At 34.5% G+C, this 13,343-nt stretch overlaps 1 protein-coding gene across 9 annotated transcripts in view; it reads left to right on the top strand.

Moving 5' to 3' along the window:
* Positions 1 to 13,343, top strand: part of LMNTD1 (lamin tail domain containing 1) — a 492,088-nt gene that overhangs the window by 91,038 nt on the left and 387,707 nt on the right. For 7 of the 9 annotated variants that reach the window (XM_045073009.1, XM_045073017.1, XM_045073012.1 and 4 more), the window contains one exon: positions 9,867 to 9,976. The exons of the other annotated variants lie outside the window; for them this stretch is intronic. The gene's annotated coding sequence lies outside the window, so the exon portion shown is untranslated. The remainder of the gene's footprint in view (positions 1 to 9,866; positions 9,977 to 13,343) is intronic. 9 annotated transcript variants of the gene reach the window in all.

Here is a 13,343-nt window from a genome sequence, read left to right as displayed (position 1 = left end):
TTCTCCCTTGTCAGTCAGCTTTCACAACACCATCACCAGTCTCTGGGCCACTATTTTACCCCTACTTTAGAGTGGATACTTTATTTTGTGCCAGGAACTCATAATACTCCTACACTATAGATAGTATTAGTATGTTCACTTTCTGGATAAGGAAAGAGGGTGATGGAAATGCAAGACAGTTTTCCCCAGTCACTCAGCTCATGAGTGGTAAAGGTACTTGGACCTTAGGTCAATTTAATTAAGAAGTCCAGGCTCTTAAGCACTATATTTGCTCCTTCATCCTTTTACTGTGGATGAATACCTAGGTAATACTTTGGGCTACTGCCCACTAGAGTCAGATCCTGTTTACCGGGTCTCTAAAACAGAACACTTCCGTGTTTTCTTACTCCTTACTACATGGATCACTTCTCATGACCACGGATAATACACCCAGGATATGTGGCATCTAGGGAAATTTCACCAAAGGGAAAAATGGGATAAGTGTGAAAATCAAGCATGGCCTGGTGCCCATATCCTTTGGCTTTGCTCTAAGGGCCTTTCCAATGGTGCATTGGTCTCTCTCAGCAATAATCTCTGCTTATTGCTTGGAAAGGAAGGTAGGGTCACCTTCTGATTCTCATTAGGCTTTCCTTCATGGAATGGAGCTGAACACTTGTGTAAAGATTTTTCCCATATTATAAAAGACTGATGAATCACAGAACTTTACCCCTGAAACAAATAATAAAAAAAAATTAAAAAACAAAAGATTTTTTTCCATAACAAAGCCCTGAGAGCCTTATCCATAATCAGATCAGGTCTTCCTACAATTTTTATAACCAAATATTAAATATATATATATATATATGTATATACATACATATATATTTAAAGGCATAAATATATATATATATACGTATGTATATATACATACATATATATTTAAAGGCAAGCAATGGCTATTACTTCTGTAAAAGTGTTACAGTTCCATGAAAAGGAAGCAGTTGGCTTTTATCCAGCATTACAAATATTTCAAATTAGAGTCATTGATTTATTGAATGTCTTTACATAATATGTCTGAAGAAGCAAAAGGTCACCTACTCAGAACCTGGTTAAACTGCCAGGAGAAATAAATGTCATGTTTCTTGAAAGAAAGAAAGAGAGAGAGAGAGAGAGGAAGGAAGGAAGGAAAGAAGGAAGAAAGAAAAGGAAAAGAAACAAAGAAAGGAAGGAAGGAAGGGAGGGAGGAAGGGAGGAAGGAAAAAGTGCTCCTTGTTCTTTAGGCTGACTAACCTGGTAAATTGGTTCCCTAATTGCCTAAAGGTAGCCAGTGGTGTTTGATTCCTACGTAAGACTGTTTGGAGGAGCAAGATATCTGGCTCTGTGAGTCACATTACGCTCCAGTCTACTCAATTTGCACCTGAAATGATACTGTTCACTTCAAACACAGTAGACCTTGTTTGAGAAGGCTTACTTAAGTGAAGAATTCTCCAAAGAGTTTATTACCTGATAGGAAATATATTTTGGATCAATGAAGATGATTTATTTTATACAATTAAAATGCTGGGGGAAGTACAAGTAAGACTTTTGGAGTCAAAGTGCTGAATTTATTTTTATTATTGATAATTTTAAATATTTATTAAAGAAAACTACTTGAAAGTTTCAATTGCCTAAAATTTATTTTTTTAGAAGTGATAAGCATGTTAGAATCTAGTTGCTAACTCTTGTGTGTGTATCTTGGATCTTATATCAGGGTCTTAATTGATAAAATAAGATTTTACTCTGAGTAGATAGATGCTGTAAGTGGATTTAATAAAGCAAGTGTACTAAACGATGTTATGTATTTTGAACAATTGTTATCTAATTGTTTTGTATTCATTATCATATTAAATTATAAATTAGATAATACATAGGAAAGTTGAAAATATTAAAAAAAACTAATTGAAAAATACTGATAAAAGACATTTCTATATGAGACTGGAATATATTTTATACTTATTTTTAAAAAATGTTTCATCACTGCATGTAAGATAATAGATTCTGGAAAATATCAAATCAATGTCATAAACATTTTGCACTCAACTACATTAACAACAGCTGCACAAATAGATTGGATGGTAGAGTATACTGTTTAGGGACTCCAGTTGATGGAATGCTGTTGCAAGTTGGAACGGTGGGTTAGTCCTATGTTCCTTCTCATTAAACGTGGTGCACCTAATTTTGTGGGGGAATAATTCCTCCATCTGAGTCCACACAGGTCCAATCTGAGTGATTTAGTGAATAAAATAGTTGATGTCAGGGGTGGTGTGTGAAATCCAGGTCTGGCCAATGAGCATACATATCCTCTTGGCTGCTGGAATTAGTTCAAATTTGGCTACATGAGGCATGTCAGGCCAAACAGAGTTCGTCCTAGGGCTTTAGAGCTATCAGGAAAAATGTGCACTTTTGTAGCAATTTCATTGCCTGAATTCATTGGATGTAAAGACAAATGAAGCTAATGGCAGTCATTTTTATGCTATCCATAAAAAATATGCCTGGAAATAAACCCAAACCAAAGTAGACATGGAGACATCCAAATGCCTGACAACATTTGACCACTTGGATTATGCTTGCTCCACCCAAAGCTCATAAGCCCTTGAATCTCCCAGATACATGAACCATCATTTTTGTTTTTGCTTACAGTAATGTGATAATATGCTTCCATGCCTTGCAAATAGGTATCTTACCAAGACATCTAATTAAAATCGTGCTAATAATAAGTAGTTACTCTGTAATAGTGGCTGAGAAATGTGGTAATTAGGCAGAAATTTTATTTATTTTTTATTTGTTTAAGGGTTTTATTTATTTGTTCATGGGAGACAGAGAGAGAGAGGCAGAGGGAGAAGCAGGCTCTTACTGAGCAGGGAGCCAGATGTGGGAATCGATCCCAGGACCTCAAGATCATGATCTGAGCCGAAGGCAGACATTTAACCATCTGAGCCTCCCAGGCACCCTAGGCAGAAATTTTAAAAGAAAAAAATTATGCCCATCAAATAACATGAAGCAAGAATATTTTTTTTCATTTTATATGTATTTATTTAATTATTTTTTTAATTAATTTTTTATTTTTTATAAACATATATTTTTATCCCCAGGGGTACAGGTCTGTGAATCACCAGGTTTACACACTTCACAGCACTCACCAAAGCACATAGCCTCCCCAATGTCCATAATCCCACCCCCTTCTCCCAAACCCCCTCCCCGCAGCAACCCTCAGTTTGTTTTGTGAGATTAAGAGTCACTTATGGTTTGTCTCCCTCCCAATCCCATCTGGTTTCATTGATTCTTCTCCTACCCACTTAAGCCCCCATGTTGCATCACCACTTCCTCATATCAGGGAGATCATATGATAGTTGTCTTTCTCTGCTTGACTTATTTCGCTAAGCATGATACGCTCTAGTTCCATCCATGTTGTCGCAAATGGCAAGATTTCATTTCTTTTGATGGCTGCATAGTATTCCATTGTGTATATATACCACATCTTCTTGATCCATTCATCTGTTGATGGACATCTAGGTTCTTAGACCATTTCAAAATTCAGATAGAATTGTAGAATTTTGGAATGATAGAGATTTTTTTCTTTTAACTTTCTAATTTTACATTTGTTTATAAATAGGTAAATGGAGGTCTGGAAAGAAACATCTAAAATATTCAATAGAGATTATTGACAAATGCTTCCATGTAATTAAAGTAATGGAAACAAACAGTGGACTGCTGAAGGAATTTGAGAGATTTAAATTTCTCAAGGCTAATTAACTGTATTAGGAACCAAATTAATATTATTTTTCATGCAACTCAATCCAGCCAAAAAAAGAACCACATGACTGAAATAGGATGGTCTACTAATTTAAAAATAGTTAATCTCTTTTCCTCAAAAGTGAGTTCACTCTTTGTTCAAGTAGGAAATGTAGATAAAATTTATAAATAGGTATGAATCCAAAAACATGAACCAGTTTATCCCATATTAAAATATTAATTTAGCTTATTTACTCTCTAAAGGAATAAATAAGCACCTGTCCTATTGAAATGGAACTTTGGTTCAAATTATAAATTGACATCACCTTAAGTTTAATTTCTAAGCAACTATCAGTATTTTCATGTTACCAAAGTTAATCAAGTCATTAGGAAAAATGGTCAAATCCATTGTTTGGCATAAGGAAGCCCAAACAGCTGGCTGAATTAGATAAAGGTTTCACTCTTCCATAAACTGACTTGTGACATGCTGGTATCACAGCAGATTTGGGAACCCTGTGTTTGCTTTTAAAATTACACTTGGGAAAAATAAAAACCAGGTAATCTGTATTTTGAAATATGTTTTGTTTATTTCAGCCATTTGCTAATTTATAATTGTGAATATGGATGGGGGAATTATGGGTAGAATATTTTATGGATGGGTTTGGAAGGTTTTAAAACAGAGAAGGAAGCTATTAGACCTGTCTTTGAAAAACAACAAAACACAATGAAAACATTTCACACCATATGGAGGTAATATAAAAATAGCAAGAAGATTGTGTCAGTTTATTACTAGTATAAAACAGGGCACACTTAGCTTCTTGGGGGAGGTGATATTTGAGCAGAGACCTAAGTAAAGCAAGAACAAAGACCATTTGACTTACCTTACTCACTGGTATCCCTGGGTCCTAGACTGGTGCCTGGCACAGAAAAGGGGCTCAATAAATATTTGTGAAATGAACAAATGAAGGGATAATTAAATGCATGGAAGAGAATGGAAAAAAAAAACAGGGCACACTTTCTACTCTTTACCTTTTGTATGCATAATGAAATAAAAAGTATGCATAATGAAATAAAGCTAAGCCAATTGTTAGTTTTAATTACTAAAGGTGACTATGTTACAACAAAATATGCTCTCCTGATAAAATTAAGGTTATCAAATCACATTTAAAGAACCATGTAAAGCTCAAAACTTGGAAAAACAAAACAACAAAGGGAATGAATTTTGATCAGAAGGAAAGATAAATAGCCTGAATGAAAAAGATGGAAGTTACTCATATTCATGTAGAGATTCCACGGTCAGCAGAGTATCTATTGATACATAGACGAGTGACTTCAGCTAATGTAATTATTTGGCAAATGACCACTTTCTGTGCTATTAAAGAGTCATTAAAGTTTTGCTCAGTCGATTACATGGTAATTATACAGAAACTGACCTTGGAAGAGCTTTTACTAATAAGCATTGAGAACATTAAAAAATACAGTTAGAAACAAGTATGATCATTCATACATTCAGTGTTGATAGTATTTCCTCTGTCAAAGGATTGGAGAATTAATAAAATAAATGAAAATTCTGAAAAATTATGTGGAAGTGAACAGGAAAGCCTGCTCAAATATTAACGTGCTGTTGCACTGTAAGGGGCCCCAGGCTAAGGAAAGTCTTTTACTGCTGTGTGGTAGCCATTTGTCCCTTGGATACATGCCTCATTAAACAATTTGTTTCAATCTTTCCTTAAAAAAAAAAAATCAAATAAACATATAAGTAAAAAGGGTTAAAATGAAAATATTCCTTTACTCATGTATGGTTCTTCTCAAGGATTTTTCAAGGCCCTCATCAAGGCCAGGACTCTGGTACAGTGAGTGAGGCATCTAGTATGTAAAATTAAAAAAAGAGGCTTTGAGAGTGAGCACCTTACATTTTGTGCTCTAAGCACTTCACTTACTTCCCCCTAGTCCTGGTCCTGAAACATATGCAAATGTATGTATGTAATTTATATAAATTTACATATATTTTAAAATCAAAATGGAATCATCCTCTACATGTGTAACTTGCTTAATTCACTGAACAATATATGGCAAGCATTTTTCCTTATTATGTATGGATATATGTCATTCTTTCAAATATCTCCATGGTATGTTACATTATGAATGGACTATAATTCATTAAATCCCACTCTGGTGATGGGTACTTACACGACTTCTAGTTTTTGAATACTGCTAATAATACTGCAATTTTATACACACATCTTTGTGTACTTGTGTATTTCAGTAGATTATTACCAATAGTGAGCCAAGGAATTGAATTATAATTTTATTTCATTTCAAATATAAATTTTTCAGTTGATTATCTTTGATTTTCATTGCTTATGGCCACTGGCTAGGGCCTCCTTAAAAATACTGAATAATATCTGTAAATAAGCAGATTTTCTTGTTCTGAGCTTCAATCAGAATACTTTTGAGTGTTTCATCATATGTTTGACATTTGTTGTTGGTTTCTGATAGACTGTCTATCAAGGACTGTTGTTCGTGGGCTGACCCAAAAGCCTTTCTGTGGCCTCTCATTGGATGCTGGAGAGTCTGTTACTTCTCTTAGAGAAGTCTGCTAGTGTTTTGAGAGAGAGATAACTTGAATCCTCTTAGGGGATAGGTGTCAGTTTATATGTGAGTACAGAACTTGTTGGCAATTCTTTTTTCCCTACATCTAATCTTGATGTGTGCAGTGGTGGCAGCCCTTCTAATCATAAGCAGCCAGCATGAGAATGAAGAGCTGACAGCTAAGCATGGTCAGAACACAAAGCTGGAATGAGCCAGAGTCTTGTGTGATATTTTTGGCTCACTGACCCAGTTCTGAGACTCTGCTTCTGAAATTATTCTAAAATAAACACAAAATGTTTTTGTAGCTTAAACCACCATTCATGGAGTTTTCTGTTATTTTCCACCAGAAACATTCTTAACTGATACCTTAAATTAAGAATTTTTTTTTTCTATTTCTGGTTTTATGAGTATTATTAAAACCAGAAGTGAGGGGTGCCTGGGTGGTTCAGTTCTTAAGCATCTGCTTTCGGCTCATGATCCCAGGGTTCTGGGATCGAGCCTGCTTCTGGCTCCCTACAGAAAGCCTGCTTCTTCCTCTACCACTCCCCCTGTTTATGATCCCTCTCTCACTGTCTCTCTCTCTCTGTCAAATAAAAAAATAAAATCTTTAAACAACAACAACAACAAAAAAAAAACAAACCCAGAAGTGAATGTCATAATTAGTCACATAATTTTTTCAAAAATAGCTTTCAAATAACAGCAGATACTTAAATAGTGCCTAATATATGGGAGGGACTTTTTCTGAATTTTTATATTTATTAAGTAATTTAATTTCTATAACAACTCTATGGGGGTAGATACTATTATTATCCATATTTAAACATGAGGAAATTGAGACACAGAGTGGTTAGATAAATTACCTATGGTTGCACATTTAATAAGTGACAGAGTTGGGATTTGAACCTATACAAATTGGCTCCAGAATCCTGGAATCTATTTGACCTCTAGTATTGAAAAATGATGCATGGGCCACAATACATCTTTCTCAGTTCTGTCGTTATTATTAGTCTTTATTGTAATAGTGGCCAGAAGCCATTTAACTAAATCAATGTTAAATGAATATGAATTAAGTATTTTAATGTGTCCCATAATTCACGGTAAAAAGAGCACCAATAAAATTCAATTGATTAAGCATCAAAGCAAATCCTAGCTTTTCTTATTCAATTTATTTTCTTAAATTAAGTTCGACTTCAAAAATTCATTTGTTGGATTTCTTTTTTCTTTCTGGGATTCAAAAGAACAATATGCTTTTCTTATTCTTCCTGAAGCTAGAATTATAATAGATGAATTAAGGAATTTTTTGGCCATTTCTTTGACATGTTCTGACTTTAGACACATTTTCTTCTTTTTCCTACGCTCCTTCCTTGATCAAGAACAGTGTTGCTTTTATTCTCTGTCATCCAGAAAAGTAGCATAGAAACAAATAAACAAACAAATTGAGCAAGAATTTAATGCTCACTCCTACTCCTGGGTTTTTATGCTTCCTCTCATTTGTTCTATCTAGACTGAGTGTGACTCAACATATAGGGACAATGTCTTAAAATCCTGTTGCCATGAATAGTAAATGGTAATAACAGAGCCTCCTTACAGCAGCAGTTATGTAAGTAAATGTGAACCTGGATTATCTATGATATAGAGTACAATGAGAATTACTTTTCAGCTTTCTGGAAGTTTTTAATAGAAAAGTATTGGTAGTTGATAATATTTTAAGGCACTTTTTCTATTTTTTTTAACCTTTTGTATTCTTTATATATTCACTGACATCTGGCAATGCCTTTGGAAATACATAATATTCAAAATCACTAAGTAGGATTTGTGCAAGAGACAATACTAGTGGCATGATTACAGTCAACCACCACCGTAGGCTTATTCATTTTAGGCTTATTTACCATGACTTAGGGAGGATAGGGTTTTTTTTGTGTGTATACAAGGATAATAATATTTAGTTCATAGATTTATCATCATTATTGCCATCTTTATTATTTCTATCGAGGTGATAAATTATCAGTCATAATTATCACTATTACAGGAGATTTTTGTTTATTTACCATTTAATATAATTCATTTTCTAATGATTCTTTTTAAAAATCCTTGCGAGATGTGTAATTAAATGTCAAAGAATCTATATAATTAATATATACTCTGGAATAAAATGATAATCTCAACTACAAATAAATTCATGAATTAACAAACATATTTTTGCTTCTCTTTGGCAAATATATACACAAGAGATTATATAGGTATTATCTATTATGTAAATATGGGGTTTATTTTAGCGATGCCAGACAGAAAGTGAGAAAAATAAAGATGATATAGGCAGAGGATTTATAACATTCACAGGGACAGGAGCAGGGGTATTCATAATGTTCACAGCCACAGAAGAAAATAGAAATAGTAAGATGGGCCATAAAAAATGAAAATAGTAGAATAGAGTGAGAAGAAATCGAATAAAGACAATGAGATTTAGAGATTTGAAAGGGAGGCTGGGAACTATAGCTTTTATGTAGAATGCACTGGAACAAAATAAAGAATAAAATAAAAATAAGGAGGTTGAAAAAGGAGACATTCTAGAGAATTCATATAGGAAATTTAGATTGGTTTGGCATAGAGGTGTCTTCTTTCAATTTCATGCTTATAGAATCACAGATGGGAAATTTAAGAAGAAAAAGGCAGGGCTTTTAGTAGGGGTTTTAAGGGTGTTATGTTATTGTTATTATTCCTGAAAGAGTACCAACTTTCCATGCTCTTTAGTTTTTCTTTTGTTTCATAATGGAATTTAGGCAAATTTCCTGTGTAACACCCTCATACACATATCAAATTTTTGGAAAAAATAATATTTTCTTCTTCTCTATGTCATAGTTTCATGGTGGAACAAGCATGGTTTCTCTGTGTGTTTGTCCTGCACAGCTTCTTATGTGAAGTCTAAAATTAACTCTAGAGTTAAAATTTGAAGCAGTGTTCAAATCCTGGTTCTGCTGCTAGCAGTATCATAGGTTCTGTAAGCTTTTGTTTCCTCATCTACAAAATTGGGAAAACAGTTGCAAAAATTGTAAGATAGGAGATAAGCGTTGTGAATGGAACATAGCAAATATTCAGCAGTTGATATTATTTCTTTAATACAAACCATCTAATAGCCATTAACTCAGTCATTATCCACCTGATGACTATTGTACTGATGGGAAAGATCACTCTGCCTAACCAAATGTTATTGTTTTGTGTTGTTTTCTGGCCATGAAGGGGTATCTGTCTGGTTTACTGGTTTAGAAAGGAAGTACGTTCATTCATATTTGTGATAATATTAAAATTGCTATGAATCAAGAAAAACTATATATTAAATGGCACCTATTGTTTGGAACTGCATAGAACTGACCAGTTTGACCTTGTGACTCCCACAGAATGAGATTTGAAGCATTATGTCATTGTGAGGTTGCAGAATTCAGGGAGATAGAGCAGGCAAAGGCAGAAAATATTCCTCTGGGACCCTTCTGGGCCTGACTGACTCCTATTCTAATATTTTAAAATAGGGGGAGCACAGTGAAGAAATGGGCAATTTACAATGCTGTGTGCACATTGGCCGGCGCTGACAGCTTAATGGAGTCATCATCCCTTCCTCATTCTTGAGATCATCAATTAGGTAAAGCAAATGCAGACTGACATGACTTCTGTGGTTTCTACCACTTGATGTGAAAGACATTTGTTAAGATAGTTGTTCGGGGAAAGAAAGAGCAAGACATAATTTCTAAAGGTTAGGACCGTCTTTCTCTCTAACATGGATTGTGAATCACAGTCTTTTACAATTAAAATAGCTTTTTACTCAATGAAAAAATGAAACTTTCTTAAAAAATTGATTTATTAAATTGCTTAGATTTACTTTTGTTTTTAAAGTTACAACAATTCATTATATTTAATTATAAGGGAACTTCAAACTCATGCTTTTAATCTATCTAATCTCCTCTTGACTACAGATCCAATGTGTACAACCTTCATGTGTGGTCTCTTGTAGTTCAGAATCAACATATATTAATTCCACTGTATTCTTTTGAGCATTTCATGGCATGGACATCAAAATAGAATATATATTTGTCACACCAAATTTTCTCTTTTCATCTTAGATATATTAAATAAAAACAACCAAAGAAAGGCAGTAATCAAATCACTAATGCCTACTGTTTATTTTTTTAGCAGAAATATTTACAATAAAATAAGAATCAGAACATAGATTTACCACCTAGAAATACATACTGACTGGTGCGAGGTGGTATCTCATTGTGTTGTTGTTGTTGTTTTTTTTTAAGATTTTATTTATTTATTTGACAGGCAGAGATCACAAGTAGGCAGGGGGGCAGAGAGAGAGAGGAAGGGAAGCAGGCTCCCTGCTGAACAGAGAACCCAATGTGGGGCTCAATCCCAGGACCCTGGGATCATGACCTGAGCCGAAGGCAGAGGCCTTAACCTACTGAGCCACCCAGGCTTCCCTGTCATTGTGGTTTTGATTTGTATTTCCCTGATGCTGAGTGATGTTGAGCAAATGTCTGTTGGCCATTTGGATGTCTTCTTTGGATAAATGTCTGTTCATGTCTTCTTCCCATTTCTTAACAGATTATTTGTTTTTTGGGTGTTGAGTTTGATAAGTTCTTTATAGGTTTTAGATACTAGCCCTTTACCTGATAAGGCATTTGCAAATACCTTCTCCCATTCTGTCAGTTGTCTCTTAATTTTGTCCACTAGTTCCTTTGCTGTGCAAAAGCTTTTTTATCTTGATGAAGTCCCAATACTTCCTTTTTGCCTTTATTTCCCTTGCCTTTGAGACATGTCTAGCAAGAATTTGCTACACCTGAGATCATGGAGGTTACTGCCTGTGTTTTCCTCTAGGATTTTGATGGATTTCTCTTTATTCCATTGCTGAGGCTAGGACTTCTCGTATTATGTTGAATAGCCATGGTTTTAGTAGATATCCCTGCTGTGTTCCTAACTTTAGGGGAAAGCTCTCAGTTTTTCCCCACTGAGAATGATATTCACTGGGTTTTTCATAGATGGCTTTTATGGCATTGAGGTATGTACCTTCTATCCCTATACTTCGAAGAGTTTTGATCAAGAAAAGATGCTGTACTTTAACAGATGCTGCATCTATTATAGATGCAGAGAACTGCATCTATTGATAATATCATATGGTTCTTGTCCTTTCTTTTATTAATGTACTGTATCACTTTGATTGATTTGTGAATATTGAAGTGCCCTTGCAGCCCTGGAATAAATCCTACTTGATCATGGTGAATAATCCTTTTAATGTATTGTTGGATCCTATTGGCTAGTATTTTGTGAGATTTTTGCATAAATGTTCATCAGGGACATTGGTCTGTAATTATCCTTTTTGGTGGGGTCTTTGATTTTTGGGATCAAGGTAACTCTGGCCTCATTGAAAGACTTTAGAAGTTATTCTTCCATTTTTTAAAACAGCTTCAGAATAGGTATTAATTCTTCTTTAAATGTTTGAAAGAATTCCCCAGGGAAGCCACCTGGCACTGGACTATTGTTTGTTGGAAGATTTTTGATTACTGATTCAATTTCCTTGCTGATTATAGGTCCGTTCAGGTTTTCTCTTTCTTTCAGGTTAATTTTTGATAGTTTATATGTCTCTAGGAATGCATCCATTATTTCCAGATTGCCTAATTTGTTGGCATATAGTTGCTTATAGTATGTTCTTATAATTGTTTGTATTTCTTCTTTGTTCATTATGATCTCTCCTATTTCATTCATGATTTTATTAATTTGGGTCCTTTTTCTTTTCTTTTTGATATGTCTGGCAAGAGGCTTACTGATCTTTTTAATTTTTCCAAAGAACCAGATTTTAGTTTCGTTGATCTGTTCTATTTTTTTTTTGGTTTCTATTTTATTTATTTCTGCTCTAATCTTTATTAATTCTCTTCATCTGACAGTTTCAGGCTTTATTTGCTTTTTTTCTTCAGGTCTTTTAAGTGTAAAGTTAGATTGTGTATTCGAGACCTTTCTTGTTTCTTGAGGAAGGCTTGTATTGCTATGTATTTCTCTCTTATGGCTGCCTTTGCTGCATCCCAAAGATTTTGAACAGTTGTGTTTTCATTTTCATTTGTTTCCACTTTTTTTTTCTTTAATTTTTAAATTTCCTGGTTGACCCATTCATTCAGGTCTTTAACCTCCAGATGTTTGAATTCTTTCCAAATTTTCTCTTGTGAGTGAGTTCAAATTTCTAAGTGTTGTGGTCTGAGGATATGCAGGGGATCATCCCAATCTTTGGTACTAGTTGAGACCTGACTTGCAATACAGTATATGATCTATTCTGTACAGTTTTCCATGTTCACTCAAGAAGAATGTGTATTCTGTTGCTTTAGGATGGAATGCTCTGAATATATCTGTGAAGTCCATCTGTTCCAGTGTGTCATTCAAAGCCCTTGTTTCCTGGTTAATCCTCTGCTTAGATGATCTGTTCATTTCAGTGAGTGGGTGTTAAAGCCCCTTACTATTATTGTATTATTATCTATGTGTTTCTTTAATTTTGCTATGAATTTGTTTATATGATTGGCTGCTCCCATGTTAGGGGCATACATATTTAAAATTGTTAGATCTTCTTTATGGAAAGACTTTTTTTTTTTTTTTAAAGATTTTTATTTATTTATTTGTTAGAGAGAGAGAGCGCGAGCACAGGCAGACAGAGTGGTAGGCAGAGGGAAAAGCAGGCTCCCCACCGAGCAAGGAGCCTGATGTGGGACTCGATCCCAGGACGCTGGGATCATGACCTGAGCTAAAGGCAGCTGCTTAACCAACTGAGCCACCCAGGCACCCCTGGAAAGACCTTTTAATGATGATACAATGTCCTATTTCATCTCTTATTACAGTCTTTGGTTTAAAATCTAAGTTGTCTAATGTAAGAATTGCCATCCCAGCTTTCTTTTGATGACCATTAGCATGGTAAATTGTTTTTCCACCCCCTCACATTCAATCTGGAAGTGTCTTTGAGTATAAAA

This window comes from Mustela putorius, unplaced genomic scaffold, assembly GCF_011764305.1.
Source record: "Mustela putorius furo isolate JIRA1106 unplaced genomic scaffold, ASM1176430v1.1 tig00537227_pilon_pilon_pilon, whole genome shotgun sequence".
In the NCBI taxonomy this organism is placed as follows: Eukaryota; Metazoa; Chordata; class Mammalia; order Carnivora; family Mustelidae; genus Mustela; species Mustela putorius.
This window is presented reverse-complemented; position numbering and strand designations above follow the sequence as displayed.